Genomic DNA, 15,599 nt, shown 5'->3' on the forward strand with positions numbered 1-15,599 from the left:
ACAGAATGAACAATATACACTTTGATCCTAACAGAATGGAAAATGTTTTGCTGAAACTTCCATTCAGAGTTGAAATACACTGCAGTCCCAGAGTGCATTTCATGCAGGGGGGAGTTGATAGTTTGAAAGGCATAATGTAAGTTCAGGATGTGTTTTTAGTAGAAGACAAAGCTGGTGGAGTGGGAGATGAAAGGAGTTCTGTTTTAGTGGAAATGATTTGCACCTATAATGACTTGATGATAGGAACATATAGGAATGTTTTAATCTTCAGAGACTGTTTCCCATACTTTTGAGTGACAAGATTTATCAGTTAACTTTTTTCTTGCTTGGTGTGTGCATTCAAATAGTGCCCCAGAGATTCCAAGTATAATTTCTCCATTCCCTTTTTTCTCTGAGTGTTTTATAGAGTACTTTCTCCATTAACTATCTACTATTAACTTTCAAGTCTGTGAGACATTTTACGTACAATGAAGGAAATTGGTCAATGATTTCAGTTTTCTGCAAACACACAGAGAAATTGTGTGTGTGTGTGACACATGTTATTTCCGATTTCAACATAAGTCTTTGTGGTTTTCTTTCAATAGAGAGAGTATTTATTTCCAAATATTTCTAAACTGCCTTCCAAGAGCACGTAATTTCTGCCTTAAGCAATTAAGAAAGACACAAATGGTGATTAACAAAATCAGTTTTAAAATACAGCAACTGCTATAAAGCACACTTCCAAATATGACTAAGTCTGGAAAGCTTAAATACAGCAGAGTCTGGCTTATCCAACATAAAAGGGCCGGCAGTAAGTTTGATAAGCAAAAATGTTGGATAATAAGGAGGGATTAAGGAAAAGCCTATTAAAAGTCAAATTACATTATGATTTTACAAATTAAGCACAAAACATATTTTACAATGAATTGACAGAAAAGCAGTTCAATACACCATAACGTTATGTAGTAATAATTACTGTATTTATGAATTTAGCATCAAAATACTGCAATGTATAGAAACAGCTGTGGATCCGGGTGGTAGGCAGATTGTGTTGGATAATACATAAAAGTTGGATGAGCAAAGGTTGAATAAGTGAGACTCTACTATACAGTCAATTTGTTTCTTCAGATTAAGTGCAATCCCTTCCAACATAAATAAAATCCCTACTTTCATCAATCCAGTTTGCCTTCATCATCTCAAAAGGGCCTTCAAACACTGAGTCTGAGAGTTTCACAGCCTACTTTGAATCAATATGTGGAAAACATGGAGATCCATATATTGTTAATGCAATCCAAACCCACAGGATGCTTTCCCTGGTAACTTCATGTTCTAAAGCATGGAGGAGATGGATGCAGCAGGTGGAATTGGACAATGCCATGTTCTTCTGGACTGCCTGGCTGGTTTGAGTTTGGATGACATAATATTGTCCAAATGCATCTGCGGGATCCATCTTGTCCTCCATGTTTTGTGTCTTGATACTGTTGAGAGATAAAGAAGAAACAAATAGGACCACACAGCCCTAATCCTGTCTCTAGGGCAAGTGACCAAGGATCTCATCACATTAAGTGTCAGTGGAGGGATTCATCAGGCATTGTGGAGAATCCATGGGGCATTGGGAAACTCCGTCGCCCAGCATCACCAACAACAACTCCTTCCCCATCGCACAGGGAAAAGCATCGCTGCCCGACTTCCTCTCATGCTGTTCCCATTGCTGGTAAAAAGAATACATGAAACCTCCCATGTTCTCCTTGCTCCATCGTAGGATGCTTCCAGCACAGTTCAGGGATGGAGTCCTGCCAGAAGTAGTTGTGCATCGTTTGATGGGATCCAGCAGGCTCTGTCCCTGAACTGTGCTTGAAGTGACCTACGATGGGTAAGAAAGCCTATGTGATGCAGTTGCAAGACTGTTTATGCTCACACAGGATTGGAACATATCCAAATCATTAGTTACATCCAAAACAACCTTGATTTGAAACACAGCAGTGGTTATCAGACTACAGGATCTAAATTAGATTTAAAGGAGAGTCCTTTCACTGCCAATTTAAGCAGGGAAAAGTCCAAATTACCTGTCATGTCTAAATTATCTCCCCTCCAAACAGAACTTCATCAGGGATCTGAATTCTAGCCTCCCTGCCTATTAGTCCAATATTCAAAACACTATAACACAATTGTTGTATCACCAATATTTAATCAATATACAACACTATGTTCATCGCCACATAAGATATTAAGAGTTATCAAGTTAATTAACCCTTTTTTGTGTGTGCCAGGAGTGCCTTGAGAAACTGCTAGTTGCTTCTCGTGTGAGAGAATTGGCCATCTACAAGGACATTGTCCAGGGGACACTGGATGTTTTACAATCCTGTGGGAGGCTTCTCTCATGTCCCTGCATGAGAAGCTGGAGCTGACAGGTGGGAGCTCACCATACTCCCCGGATTCAAACTGGTGACCCTTAGGTCAGCAGTCCTGCTGGCACATGGATTTACCTTTCATTCATCCATAATCCAATATTTTGAGCCATTAGCTATACCAAACTTGCCATCAACCGAAGGAATTATCCAACATTAAAACTGACAAATAAATGTGAAGCCAACTGAAACAGATGTCACAGATATATAATGCATACCTGCGTTGTAAAAGAATATTCAACCTTGACACAACTTTCTGTAACTAAAAAGATGTTACATGTTTGTTTTATGATGCAGTCCTGCAGTTGTCTACTCTAATTTTCATTGAGTTCAATGGGGTACAGTCCAAAGCAATTGAATTATGTCAATAGTTTCTGCTCTGCTCTGGCTTTTAATCCAAAGTGCTAGACTTGTTTTATGGACAAGGCTTAACACTCTGAACAATTCTTTTACTATTTAGCCTAAAATTGACAGTAAATCTAACAACTTCAACTTCAAGTGCATCTTCACTGTATGAATAGTGTAGTTTGGCCAGTGAAACAGTTGCAGCAGCATCCCAGTTTGACATCCTATGGAATCACAGCATTTGCAGTTTTATAAGGTTTTTAGCCTTCTTGGCTAAAGAATACTGGTTACTCACCCTCCAGAATTCCATAGCATTGGGCCACAGCAATTAAAGTGGTGTCAAACTGCATTAATTCTACAGTGCAGCTGCACCCTTGGTGAGTGACCTAAGATCAACTAATGAGCTTCATGAGATTTACTTTTCAACTTAGTTAAGAATAAGATGCCAGTTTTAGTGTATTCAGTATAAGTTTGATTGATATGTATTTTTGGTATTTTTATTTTTATTGTTTACTACTTTATTTTAAACAGCTCTATATTCAAAATACAGCAAGATACATTTCTTTTGCTTTCTCTTTCCTATGCTACAGTGTTATTGTGGAGATGTAAAGTATTGTCCAATGTTTATTTACAAACTCTAAATTATATCATGTCTTAAGTCAGTTTTTCCATTATTTTCTTATCATTTTTCCATATATTAAAACTTAATGTTATGTGACATAAAGGCTTCCAAACTTTAAGGAATGGGACAAAATATGACACAAAAAATCCACTAGATGGCAGCATAAATCTGCTTAGCTACTGATTTTTAAAATTCTTCTGTGCTAAAAAAAAGAGAGAGAGAGAGACCTAGGGAGAAAATAGTAAAATGACAGAACTGAGTTATGTACTAGGACCTGTAAGTTTCCATACAGTTTAGCTGATATTTTGTGTGACAATGGCAATTGAGTAGGGCTGTCAGGGAATCCTATAGAATAAATGCTATAGTGAAATCAAAAATGGAGTATCTCAAACAAACACAAAATTAAAGAAAGTAATTTGTATTACTGAATGCCTTGTCCAAATATCTGTCTGTTCTGATCTTTAACAATAAGCTGCATTTGAAAAAATTCAAGAATCACTGTTGCTATTCATTAGCATTTATCAGGGGAAGAGGAACCCTCTCATGTCTGGCACAAAATCTTCTGCCAACTCTTTGAAGTACAGAGAAGGTAAAACACTATCATTATGCCACAATTATTGCTTTTTTACATTTACCTACTTACGGAAGACATATATTTCAATAATGTAACTCCAATTTAACCTGAAATGATTTTTGCCAGTAATTTTTTTCCTTTTATAAAATGTTATTCATTAGTGAGAGCCATGTGCTTGCCATGTATAAAGCAAATGTTATTTGCAATTAACATGTTATATTTGGTATGTGTCTTTGACATGTAACATTTTACCACTGCTGAATACGGTTTTGAGGAAGTTGTAAAAAATGAATAAAATTAGGCACCAGTGGTTCCAAATCTTTTTTTTTACCAGAGACCACTTGACCAGGGGACTGCTTGACCAAAGACCACTTTGACTAGGGACCACTCTCCAACATCAGTACCAAAAAGGTTACTAATCAGTCTTAGATCAACTTTAGATTCAGTTTGGTTATTTGGGATGCTGATTCAGAAAATTGCATTGGATAGACCACATCAGCTCTAATTTCTGATACAGAGCATATGCCACCCAGTAGTTGCCCTTTGCTTGCCTTCAGAAACCCATATTTTATAATCTAGAGCTGATGTGGTCTATTCAATGTGGTTTTCTGAATCGGCACCCCCAAATAACCCCAGGAACAGGCCTAAAAACAAAGACACCAAGGCGCCCCCCTTTCCAGGCACCACACTGAATGGCTTTTTGTATTTGCAAAAGGTCAAAATAATGTGATTGTATAGTAAAGTTTCTATGACAAGTGTTTCTTTTTTCAACTTGATGAATCATTGTAAATCCTGCACCATGTCACTCTGTCCTCAGTTCAAAATAGCTGTTTCTTGGCTTAATGTTGAGGCATCTGGCAAAGGAGCAAACAGCCTGAAAGACTTGGCCATTGCAGTTCACTTGATCATTAGCTTCTAAAAAGCTTCTAAAAAGTCCATCTGCCATGCAACAAGAATTGTGACCAGCTGCTGTTTATGAAAAGTCATGTGAAACCACAAAACAGGTCATCACCACTCTATATTATACCAACAAGCTAAAATTCAGTGCAAGAATCCAACTAATTAAGGGCCCTTCTACACAGCTATATAAAATCCAGATTATCTGATTTGAGCTGGATTATGTGTCAGTACAGCCCGAAAAACCTACAACAAGCCAGTGATTTCGGCCATGAAAGCCTTCAACAATACATATGTCATACTGTCCTTCCTGTTCGCCCATTTCTAGTTTCTTAACATCATAATGCTTCAAAAAGGAAGAAAGAATAAGCCTCAGTCTTTACAGCTGACAATTTAGCTACCTTTGCAAACACTTTCTGCTTTCTTTCCAATTCCTTCTCTAAGCAGTCTTCTGAATGTAGCTAATGTTTGAATGTGCCCAAATTATTTAATAATGAAAAAGTAAAGAGTCTATAAAGAAGCATGCCAAATCCCACCTGCTGTTACTAAAGGTACATGCCAGTTTTCTATCACAACACCTCCTAGCTCAGTTTAACCTTTATGATAATATAGCCTGCACAGGTGAAAAATAACCCACTTTTTCCCCACTGTTCTCTTTTGAACATTATTTTTTATAATTGTAGCAGATATAAATCCCATTTAGAAACTGATCTAAAAGTGCAAAACTCTGAAAGTATTCCTTAATTTAGGTAAGGATGTAAAGGATGTCATTCTTCAGGACTGCAATAGATGGTGCTATTAAGGCATAAGCCAATAGCAAAACGGTGAGCTTTTAAGTCCTGCCTGGGAAAAGCTCAAAAAAGGATATACTATTAGCAACGTGCTTAAAAGATACATTGTTGCAATCCCTGAATACTAAAATTAGGATTTATTTATTTACTTTCAGCATTTATAATAGAATCACCCATGCCATCATATTTTGCATTTCTATGTATGCTAGTGAAAGTTGGACATTGAAGAAAGCTGATTAAACTCATTTGAAATGTGGTACTACAGAAGAGTTCTGGTGGATTACTAAAAAGACAAATACATGGATTATAGAGCCTAGAATGTCCTCAGATGCCAAGATACTGAGACTGTTGTACTTTGGATATATCATGAGTCGCCATGATTCACTAGAAAAGACATTAATGTTTGGTAAGGTAGAAGGCAGCATGAAATGCAGAAAACTGCCTTATAGACAAATAGACTCAGTCAAGGAAACTGTGAGCCTGATTCATGGGGTCACCATAAGTCTAAGTCAACTTGATGGCAACAACAATGCTTAACCTCAAACAAAAAGATCATTTCAGATAGGAAGGGCTCCAATAACATATTTTATATTCTAAAAACAAGATCAAGATTATAAATCCTTTTAGTGTAGCATAAATGTAGGCCAAATCTTGTCAGGAAAACCCAATTTTAGGTTTGCCTTAGGGTCGTCATGTCAGAAATTACATGAAGGCACATAACAATCCAAATTATGAGTAAAAGACAACTTATATTATTTTCAAAGCTGTGTCCTTCCAGCTATAGAATGCACTTTCCATTATTTTCTATCGTCTTTTATTTCTACTTGGTCTTGCGGTGTATTCCCCTGTTAGTCATATAGCATTCTCACTCTTGATTTAAATTTCCTTTTGATTTCTTTGATTTTGTGGATGGAGTCTCTTGTTCCTCCTTTTTTTGTCATCATCTTGTTTCTCTGTATTGATTATTATAGTAGTTCTCTGTTCCTGTTGTGATTCTGTTTGTGTCTCCTTTTCCTTTGACTTCTCATCTGTCCTTAATGTCTTGAAGACTTTAAGCTCACATCCATTGAGAATTCGTTTTTGGAAGCAGATAATGTCTTTGTGCATATTTCCATCACAATGTCCCTGGCTTCAGTCCACACTTATTCTGGCTTCTGGTCAATTAGGCCTAATAGTACAAATCTATTTTTACATTATCTTCAAACTCTGCAGGGCTGTTCTTCAGATTGTATTCTGGCACAATGATATATTTTATACATTAACAAAATAGTCATTATTGCAATGGGAAGGGAAAATAGCATTGCACTGGGTAGCCTCATTTACCTATTATACTTTTGCAGCCACTGATAACTTTAATATTTTGAAGAAATCACATGACTATTGCCAAGGTAGCTGTTACTTTAACTGACAAGGAGTCCCAAAGCAACTTAGAGACTAACTGAGAAAGGTTGGTAGTTAAGCTTTTGTAGACTGCGTGTCTACACTATAGAATAAATGAATTTTGAAACCACTGTAACGGCCATCGCTCAATGCTATGGAATTGTGAGATTTGTAGACTGGTGAGACACTAGCGCTTTTTGATAGAGGAGCCCCTGGTGGCACAATGGGTTAAACACTTGTGCCAGCAGAACTTCTGACCAAAAGGTCAGCAGTTCAGATCCGGGGAACAGAGTGAGCTCCTGTCTGACAGCTCCAGCAGGGACATGAGAAAAGCCTCCCACAAGGATGGTAAAACATTCGGGTATCCCCTGGGCAATGTCCTTGCAGACAGTCAATTATCTCACACTAGAAGCATCTTGCAGTTTCTCAAGTCACTCCTGACATGGAAAAAAAAACAAACAGAGAAGGCTAAAGACTTCATAAAACTCCCACTATCGTCTTTTATTTCTACATGGTAATGCAGAGCTGTTATTTCTAGTAACAAACCAATATAATGATCTTTTTAAAAAAATCCTTGAGCCTCATTTAAATATTACTAGCCGTCCCCTGCCACGCGTTGCTGTGGCCCAGCCTGGTGATCTGGAAAATAAAGTAATGAGAAAGTGTTGATTTCTAATAAATGTGATGTCTTTCTGCTTGTGGGTAAACAGTATTTCTTGTTGTTACTTTGTCAGTGTTGTTGTGGAGATTGTCCTTCTTTAGGGGTCCCTTTCAAATCTATGATACTATATCTGTGTGTGTGTGAATAATATCTATCATCTATCTATCTATCTATCTATCTATCTATCTCTATGGCTGGATGGCTCTTTGTCATGAGGACTTTGATTACGTTTTCTTGCTCTGATGAAGGGCGTTGGACTGGATGGCCTTAAGTATTTTCTGTTGGTGATGGGGGTTCTGTGTAGGAAGATTGCCCCAATTCTGTCGTTGGTGGGGTTCAGAATGCTCTTTGATTGTAGGTGAACTGTGAATCCCAGTGACTACAACTCCCAAATGTCAAGGTCTATTTTCCCCAAACTCCATCTGTGTTCATATTTGGGCGTATTGAGTGCTTGTGCCAAGTTTGGTCCAGATCCATAATTGTTTGAGTCCACAGTGCTCTCTGGATATAGGTGAACTACAACTTCCAAACTCAAGGTCAATGCCCACCAAACCTTTCCAATATTTTCTGTTGGTCATGGGAGTTGTGTGTGCCAAGTTTCACTCAATTCAATCATTGGTGGAGTTCAGAATGCTCTTTGATTGTAGGTGAACTATAAATCCCAGCAACTACAACTCCCAAATGACAAAATCATAATTTTTGAGTGATGGTCACTCCTTGTGTTGTGAGATGTTTTGTTGCCAAATTTGGTGTGATTTTGTTCATTGGTTCTTTTGTTTTTAAGGAACTCATTATGCACAGAGCATTTTTATATATATACTAGCTGTGCCCTGCCACGCGTTGCTGTGGCCTATAGTAAAACTTATCAAAGTTGAGGTAGATATCTGGACTATTATGAAAGAGAGGTACCTACCTATTCCTTCCCCCTTTTCCTCCCCCTTTCTCTCCTTTCTTCCTTCTCTACCTCTTTCTTTCTTTCCTTCTTTCACTACTTGGTTTCATCCTTCTCTCTTTCCTTCATTCCCTCCCCCTTTCTTCCTTTGCCTTTCTTCCCTCCCTGTTTGCTTCCTTCTTTCACTTTTTATTCCCTTTTATTTCACCACCATCATAACAATAACAATAATGCAATGCATTGCCTCTGGGACCTGACACCTCTCCCATTCCCCCTAAAAGGGTCTAATAGGAATAATAATAGCATAATAATAATAATAGAAATAACAACCTTTACCTGTCACGTGTTGCTGTGGCCAACCTTCCCTCTTTCTCTCCTTCTTTCCCTCCTTCCTTCCTTCCTTCCCTCCCATCTTTCCTTCTCCTCTTCATTCTCTATCTCTTTCCTTCCTTCCCCCTTTTCTTTCTCTTCTGGTCTCTTTTCTTCCTTCTCTCTTTCCTTCTTTCCTTCCCTCCCTCTTTCTCTACATCTTCGCACTTCCATCACTCCCTCTTTCCTTCCTTCATTCCCTTTTTTCTTTCCTTCTCTCCTTCCTTCCTTCCTTCCTTCCTTCCTTCCTTCCCCCTTTTTCTTTCCCTCCCTCTGTCTCTCATTTCTTCCTTCTCTACCTCTTTCCTTCCTTCCCCCTTTTTCTTTCTCTTCTGCTGTCTCTCTTTTCTTTCCTTCCATCTTTCCTTTTCTTTCCTTTTCTTCTTCCTTCTTTCTCTAACTTTCCTTCCTTCCCCCTTTTTCTTTACTTCCCTTTCTCCTTCTTCCTTCTTTCCTTTCTTCCTGTCTTTCCTGGATTTTGACAGGGCGGGAAGGGGCGGGGTGGGGTTTGGAGGTGGCGTGAAGTAAAAGGAGGTAAGATTGGGGCAGGGGAGTGATGGAGCATGGGGTTGTGTGTGTGTGTGTGCGGCGGCGGGGGGAGTGATGGAGCGTGGGGTTGTGTGTGTGTGTGTGGCGGTGGGGGGGAGTGATGGAGTGTGGGGTTGCGTGTGTGCGCGCGGCGGCGGGGGGAGTAGGGTTGCGTGTGTGTGTGCGGCAGCGGGGGGAGTGATGGAGCGTGGGGTTGCGTGTGTGTGCGGCGGCAGGGGGAGTGATGGAGCGTGGGGTTGCATGTGTGTGTGCGGCGGCGGGGGAGTGATGGAGCGTGGGGTTGCATTTGTGTGCGGCGGCGGGGGAGTGGTGTTGCGTGTGTGTGTGCGGCGGCAGGGGAGTGATGGAGTGTGGGGTTGCATGTGTGTGTGCGGTGGTGGGGGGAGTGATGGATGTGGGGTTGTGTGTGTGCATGCGGCAGGGGGGGGGTGTGCGGGAAGCAGCGCGGCGGTGCTTGGAGTGGGCATGGCTTCCGCAGAGGGAACGTTGGCCAGAAGGCTGTGTGCGCACCCAGGGAACTTGCGGCTGGGCGCCAATGCGCATGCTCAGTTGTTTTGCCGTATTGTGAGTGTGTTGTTGTGTTGTTTTTCATTTTGAGTAGATATGTTTGTACCTTGTGGGTTGTGTTATGGGCATGGGAATTTTGGTTAAGTTTCGTTGGGGAGTTTTTGAGTTTTGTTGTTTTGTGAGTGTGTTGTTGTGTTGTTTTTCATTTTGAGTAGATATGTTTGTACCTTGTGGGTTGTGTTATGGGCATAGGAATTTTGGTTAAGTTTCGTTGGGTTTTTTTTTAGTTTTGTTGTTTTGCCATTTTGTGAGTGTGTTGTTGTGTTGTTTTTCATTTTGAGTAGATATGTTTGTACCTTGTGGGTTGTGTTATGGGCATGGGAATTTTGGTTAAGTTTCGTTGGGTTTTTTTGAGTTTTGTTGTTTTGCCGTTTTGTGAGTGTGTTGTTGTGTTGTTTTTCATTTTGAGTAGATATGTTTGTACCTTGTGGGTTGTGTTATGGGCATGGGAATTTTGGTTAAGTTTCGTTGGGTTTTTTTGAGTTTTGTTGTTTTGCTGTTTTGTGAGTGTGTTGTTGTGTTGTTTTTCATTTTGAGTAGATATGTTTGTACCTTGTGGGTTGTGTTATGGGCATGGGAATTTTGGTTAAGTTTCGTTGGGAGGTTGTGGAGTTTTGCTGTCCTGTTGAACCAACCTAACAGATTTATATATATATATATAGATATAGATGTAATGCCAATAGGTCAACTATATCTTTAGAAAAATTGATCCTGAAATAAACTTCAAGAAAAATGGGATGACTTTATAGTAAATATGCCAGTTGGCCAATCTCCACCGCATATCATATATATATAATAGCAAGAAACAAGGAAATCCTGAATAATAAATACTATCAAATGTGATTAGCACAATAAGAGGTTCAAAATGTAAAATTCTTAACATGGCACCAAACTTACCAAAAAAAGATAATGTTCACATTCAACTTATTTGGTGTGACTCAACTTTGTTCTGTCATGTGAAAACTGTAAAAAGTTAAAACTGTAAAAAGTCTGAAACTGATTGTGAGTGACTGACTAGAAATGATATTTCTTGGCTTCCAACAAAGTTAACATCTGCAATCCTGCATTATTGGCTATGGTTCTTTCATCTTATATGCCTAGCATTAAATATAGGAAATCGCTAGAACATATTGTACTGACTATTAGAGTTTTCTAATGACCACACAACAAGTAACAGATGCACTTAAAGAAAAAAAACTATAATGTGAACCATCATTAGTAACTCAGCAGCAACAAAGAAGTTGCTATGTTGTCCTCAGCATGTTGTGATTTTGTATGAAGTTTTTTTTCCCCATTTTCCCTCTTGGTATAATAATCCATTATAAGCAAACCTATTTTGGTTCAGTAACATGCTGATTATAAAGCTGAAAACAAATATCCATATCTCCAGTATGAATCATTCCTAAAACTTCAAATGGAGTCTCACCTAAGCTACCTGCTACCTTCCCCTATTCAACTGTTTACCATCATCTAAACAAATCATTGGTTAGGCAATGTAAGATACTGTTGTGTTTTGACTGGAAATTGGGAAAAAACAGGTTCAGGTCCCCACCAAGCCATGAAACCTACTTGATGGAAGTGGAGAACAATGTGTGCTACCATGGATTCACGTGAATGAACAAACCAATAGAGAGATAAACAAGGTAGAAAGTTAAGCCATGCATCATAGCTTCATCACATTCCCATTGACTCTCTTCAATACATGGACAGAGGGGAATATGTGTCAGTGGGAAATTGAACATGAACTTCTCCTGTGAAATGAAACCATATTGAATTTGGAATACATGTCACATGGGGAGCCTATACAAATATAGCAGATCCCCCTTAGTAGATATGCTCCTCCATGCAGAGGTGCATGAGCAGAGACAGCACAAACTTGAAGTTAGTGGGGGCAGCAAGTGTTGCCCCACTTTTCCTCTCGTGTGATTTTGAATCATGGGAAAAGGAGGTCTGAACAGAACTTGCCACATTGAAAGAGCTGACATCTGTAATATTATTTTGGTAGCTAAAAATATTTTGGTAGCTAAAACCATTTCCCTTAAAGGTTGCCCAGTTAGATCACCAGGGAACCCAGGTGTTTCACCCATAAAAGTTATATTAAGCCGGGTAGGGATGCTACCTTGGCTTGGCTACACCAAGTTCCAGACACCCTTAAGTTATGTTAGGATAAATCTAAATAGGTAACATTTAATAAATGTTGCCCAATTTGAACCCTCAGATTTGTTGTGTTGTCTCTTTATTTCGGGGGTTGGCAGTCAAATCTCTTTACCAAAATGGGAGCAACCAACTGCTATGGGCAATCTCACTCCGTGTAGCTAAGTACACCAAACTTTCATTATTATCTTATCAGAATTGCTTACATACTTTGTTGTGGAATAGCCATACATGGTCCAGTTTTTCTTGAGGGCCCTTTCATACAACACAACCATATCACTATGATTCTACTTTAATAGCTAAGACCATTTCCTATGCAGTTTTGGGTTTGTAGTTTGGAGCACTAAGAGTGGTCTTTGTCTGGGAACTCGAACTGCCCTTTCTTAAACTGCAAATCCCCAGATCCCGTAGGATGTTGCCATGGCAATGAAATGTGGAAATATGGTGCTATAATTGTAAGACTCACATGGAGGTAGTGACAAACCCGCCTCTGAACACATTTTGTGAAGAAAACCTCACAGCAAATCTGCCTTGGGGTTGCCATAAATCACAACTAACTTCAAAGCACATAACAACAACAACAAATTTAATTAAAGGACCTAATGTATGCATGTTGTGAGGAAAACATCTTCCACTGTGTTTCTTCTTTCAGCTTCCACTCCCCTCATTTAAATATTTCACATGTTCTGAGGAAGAGATAGTAAACTTTTTCTTGTTCCAGTACCATTTCACATGGGGCATTGGATAATCCTATATCAGTGTCTCTCAACCTGTGGGTTGGGACCCCAGGGAGGGTCATGAGGGGTGTCAAAAGGGTCACCAAAGACCATCAGAAAACACAGTATTTTCTGTTGGTCATGGGGGTTCTGTATGGGAAGTTTGGCCCAATTCAATTATTGGTGGAGTTCAGAATGCTCTTTGATTGTAGGTGAACCCAGCAAATACAACTCCCAAATGTCATACTCCACTAGTGTTCATATTTGGGCATATTGAGTAGTCGTGCCAAGTTTGGTCCTGATCCATCATTGTTTGAGTCCCCAGTGCTCTATGGATATAGATGAACTACAACTCCAAAACTCAAGGTCAGTGCCCACCAAACCCTTCCAATATTTTCTGTTGGTCATGGGAGTTCTCTGTGACAAGTTTGGTTTGATTCCATCGTTGGTGAAGTACAGAATTCTCTTTGCTTGTAGGTGAACTATAAATCCTAACAATTACAACTCCCAAATGACAAAATCAATCCCCCCACCAACCCCACTAGTATTCGAATTTGGTCATATCAGGTATTTGTGCCAAATTTGGTCCAGTGAATGAAAATAACATCCTGCATATCAGATATTTACATTACAATTCATAACAGTAGCAAAATGACAGTTATGAAGTAGCAACAAAAATAATTTTATAGTTGGGGGTGACCACAACATGAGGTACTGTATTAAGGGGTTACAGCATTAGAAACGTTGAGAACCACTGTCCTATATGGGAAAAAATGTCAATATATACACTCTCATATGTGGAGCTGACTACACATATGTGGAGCTGACTACAGCAGCTTAATTCATAATATGTGCCCAAACCTAGCATCCATTTAGCTCAATCTGAAATTCTTGAAGATCAGCATGCTGTGGGACAATACTAACAAATCTTTTAAATTAGGCAGGATTTGTGATCTGAATATTTTGGTTCTCAGGAACAAACTTTTGAAAGAGGTCCATGTTATGACCAACAGGTGTTTCAGCTCCATGTGCCTATTTCAGAAAAGTTCTCTATACATAAAGAGTAAGTTAAAGCAAACCTATGCTTTGATAAAGAAATATGCATTTAAGAGTATCTGAAGTTTTAAATGTTATATTTCTCTCAAGCAGAGGTATCTCCGGTGATATAGGTGAGCAGTAGGGTATCAGTACAACTTTCAAACCCTTTAATTTTGTCAGTTTGCATTTTATCTTTCACATTAATTAATTTCCTGCATATAATAGTATCAAAGTGCTTACTCTGAGTTTTGATGGATGATCCAGGGAGGGGGAAGCGGAAGCTCAGCAGGATCCAGTAACGAGATGCCAGTCTAAGATCTCTTCTTGATGTCTGCAGTCAAGCCAAACTGGTAATTTGTAACTTCCCTGCTGATAAACTACATCTTACAAACTTGTATGTTCCTGGGGTGAGTGAAAACTTAATTGGCTCCAGTTTTATAGCAAAAGGAGGAAAATGAAGACTTTGTCTTTTATGATGAGACAACCACGTCCTATTTCTGCATGTAAGAAGGAAACATAAAATGCCATGAAACTGAGCAAGCAAAGTGAAAAACAGGAATCTTTCCAGAGGAGAGGGCTAGCTCAGCCAGAGGTCATTCAAGAATTACATCTGGATGTATAAAAATTAATCATGGAGAAAGCAGGATAAGAGTGTACAGATGAAACATGCCTCATTCTTCACCCGAACAGAAGGAATGACCACACACAAACACACACATACCCATCTTTCTGCAGTAATCCTGGCACAAACTAGATAAGGATCTAAATCTTCAGCCTTTGGTGGGCTCTTCAGCTTATCACTCATATCCATGCATAAAGACCCAAATTTATCCTTACTGGATTAAACCGCCCTTCCATGAGCTAAGATGGTATGGACAAAATGCAATCCTTAACTTTTTCTGTCTTCCTGGACTGTTTTTGTTCCTCTGAAAAAGAGACTTTGGTCTTAGAAACATCCGATAATAATAATAATCATCATCATCATCATTTTTTTCAAAACAGACAAGGATATCTGGCCACTTCTAGTTTGGTTTCTCTTTTCTGAGATTTATTTTATTTCAATTGTTGACAATTTTGGAAGTCTACGCTGCCTTCTGAAGATCCTGGACTAAATAAAAATCCCACAGATTCACTCACCTCTTGCCTAATTTATTAAACTGCCACAGGGAATTTCTTTCTTTTGAGAAACACCTGCCTTTGCTTCACAACTCAGTCCGTGCAACAAGGAACCCCCCAATACATTCTGTAGCATTTCGGGGGGGGGGGGGGGAGCTGGAAGAGCTATAGTGAATAGAAGGAGCAGGGAAAATGAAGCAAATGATTGACTTTAGATCACAGAAAGGTTTTCTTATTCAGTTTTAATAAGAAGAGCAGAGCTTGGAAAACTGCTTTTAGAAATAAAATGGGCCTTTAGTATCCACTGGGGTTCAGTTTCATGCTCCCCCTCCCCTCTGGACATCAAAATCTGTGGATACAATGGTTTACCTTATGTAAAATAAAGGTTTACTTTTTGGATTTTTTTTTAAAAAATATTGTGAACAGTATTGTGAACAGTAGAATTCATGGATGCAAAATCCATGGATGGGGAGGAATAGTTGTAATATTTATAGTTACTGTCCCTTGTATTTAAAATGCCTCCAAAATTAGTTACTATTTT

The 15,599-nt window shown here is 39.0% G+C and overlaps 1 long non-coding RNA gene across 1 annotated transcript in view; it reads right to left on the reverse strand.

The window, feature by feature from the left end:
- The window catches only part of LOC137097770 (uncharacterized), a 166,543-nt gene extending 152,179 nt beyond the window's left edge, over positions 1–14,364 (reverse strand). The window contains exon 1 of the long non-coding RNA XR_010910426.1: positions 14,183–14,364. This is a non-coding gene — a long non-coding RNA (uncharacterized lncRNA). The remainder of the gene's footprint in view (positions 1–14,182) is intronic.
- Between the last annotated feature and the right edge of the window lie 1,235 nt (positions 14,365–15,599).

The sequence above is a fragment of the Anolis sagrei genome, chromosome 1 (assembly GCF_037176765.1).
Source record: "Anolis sagrei isolate rAnoSag1 chromosome 1, rAnoSag1.mat, whole genome shotgun sequence".
NCBI classification, from domain to species: domain Eukaryota; kingdom Metazoa; phylum Chordata; class Lepidosauria; order Squamata; family Dactyloidae; genus Anolis; species Anolis sagrei.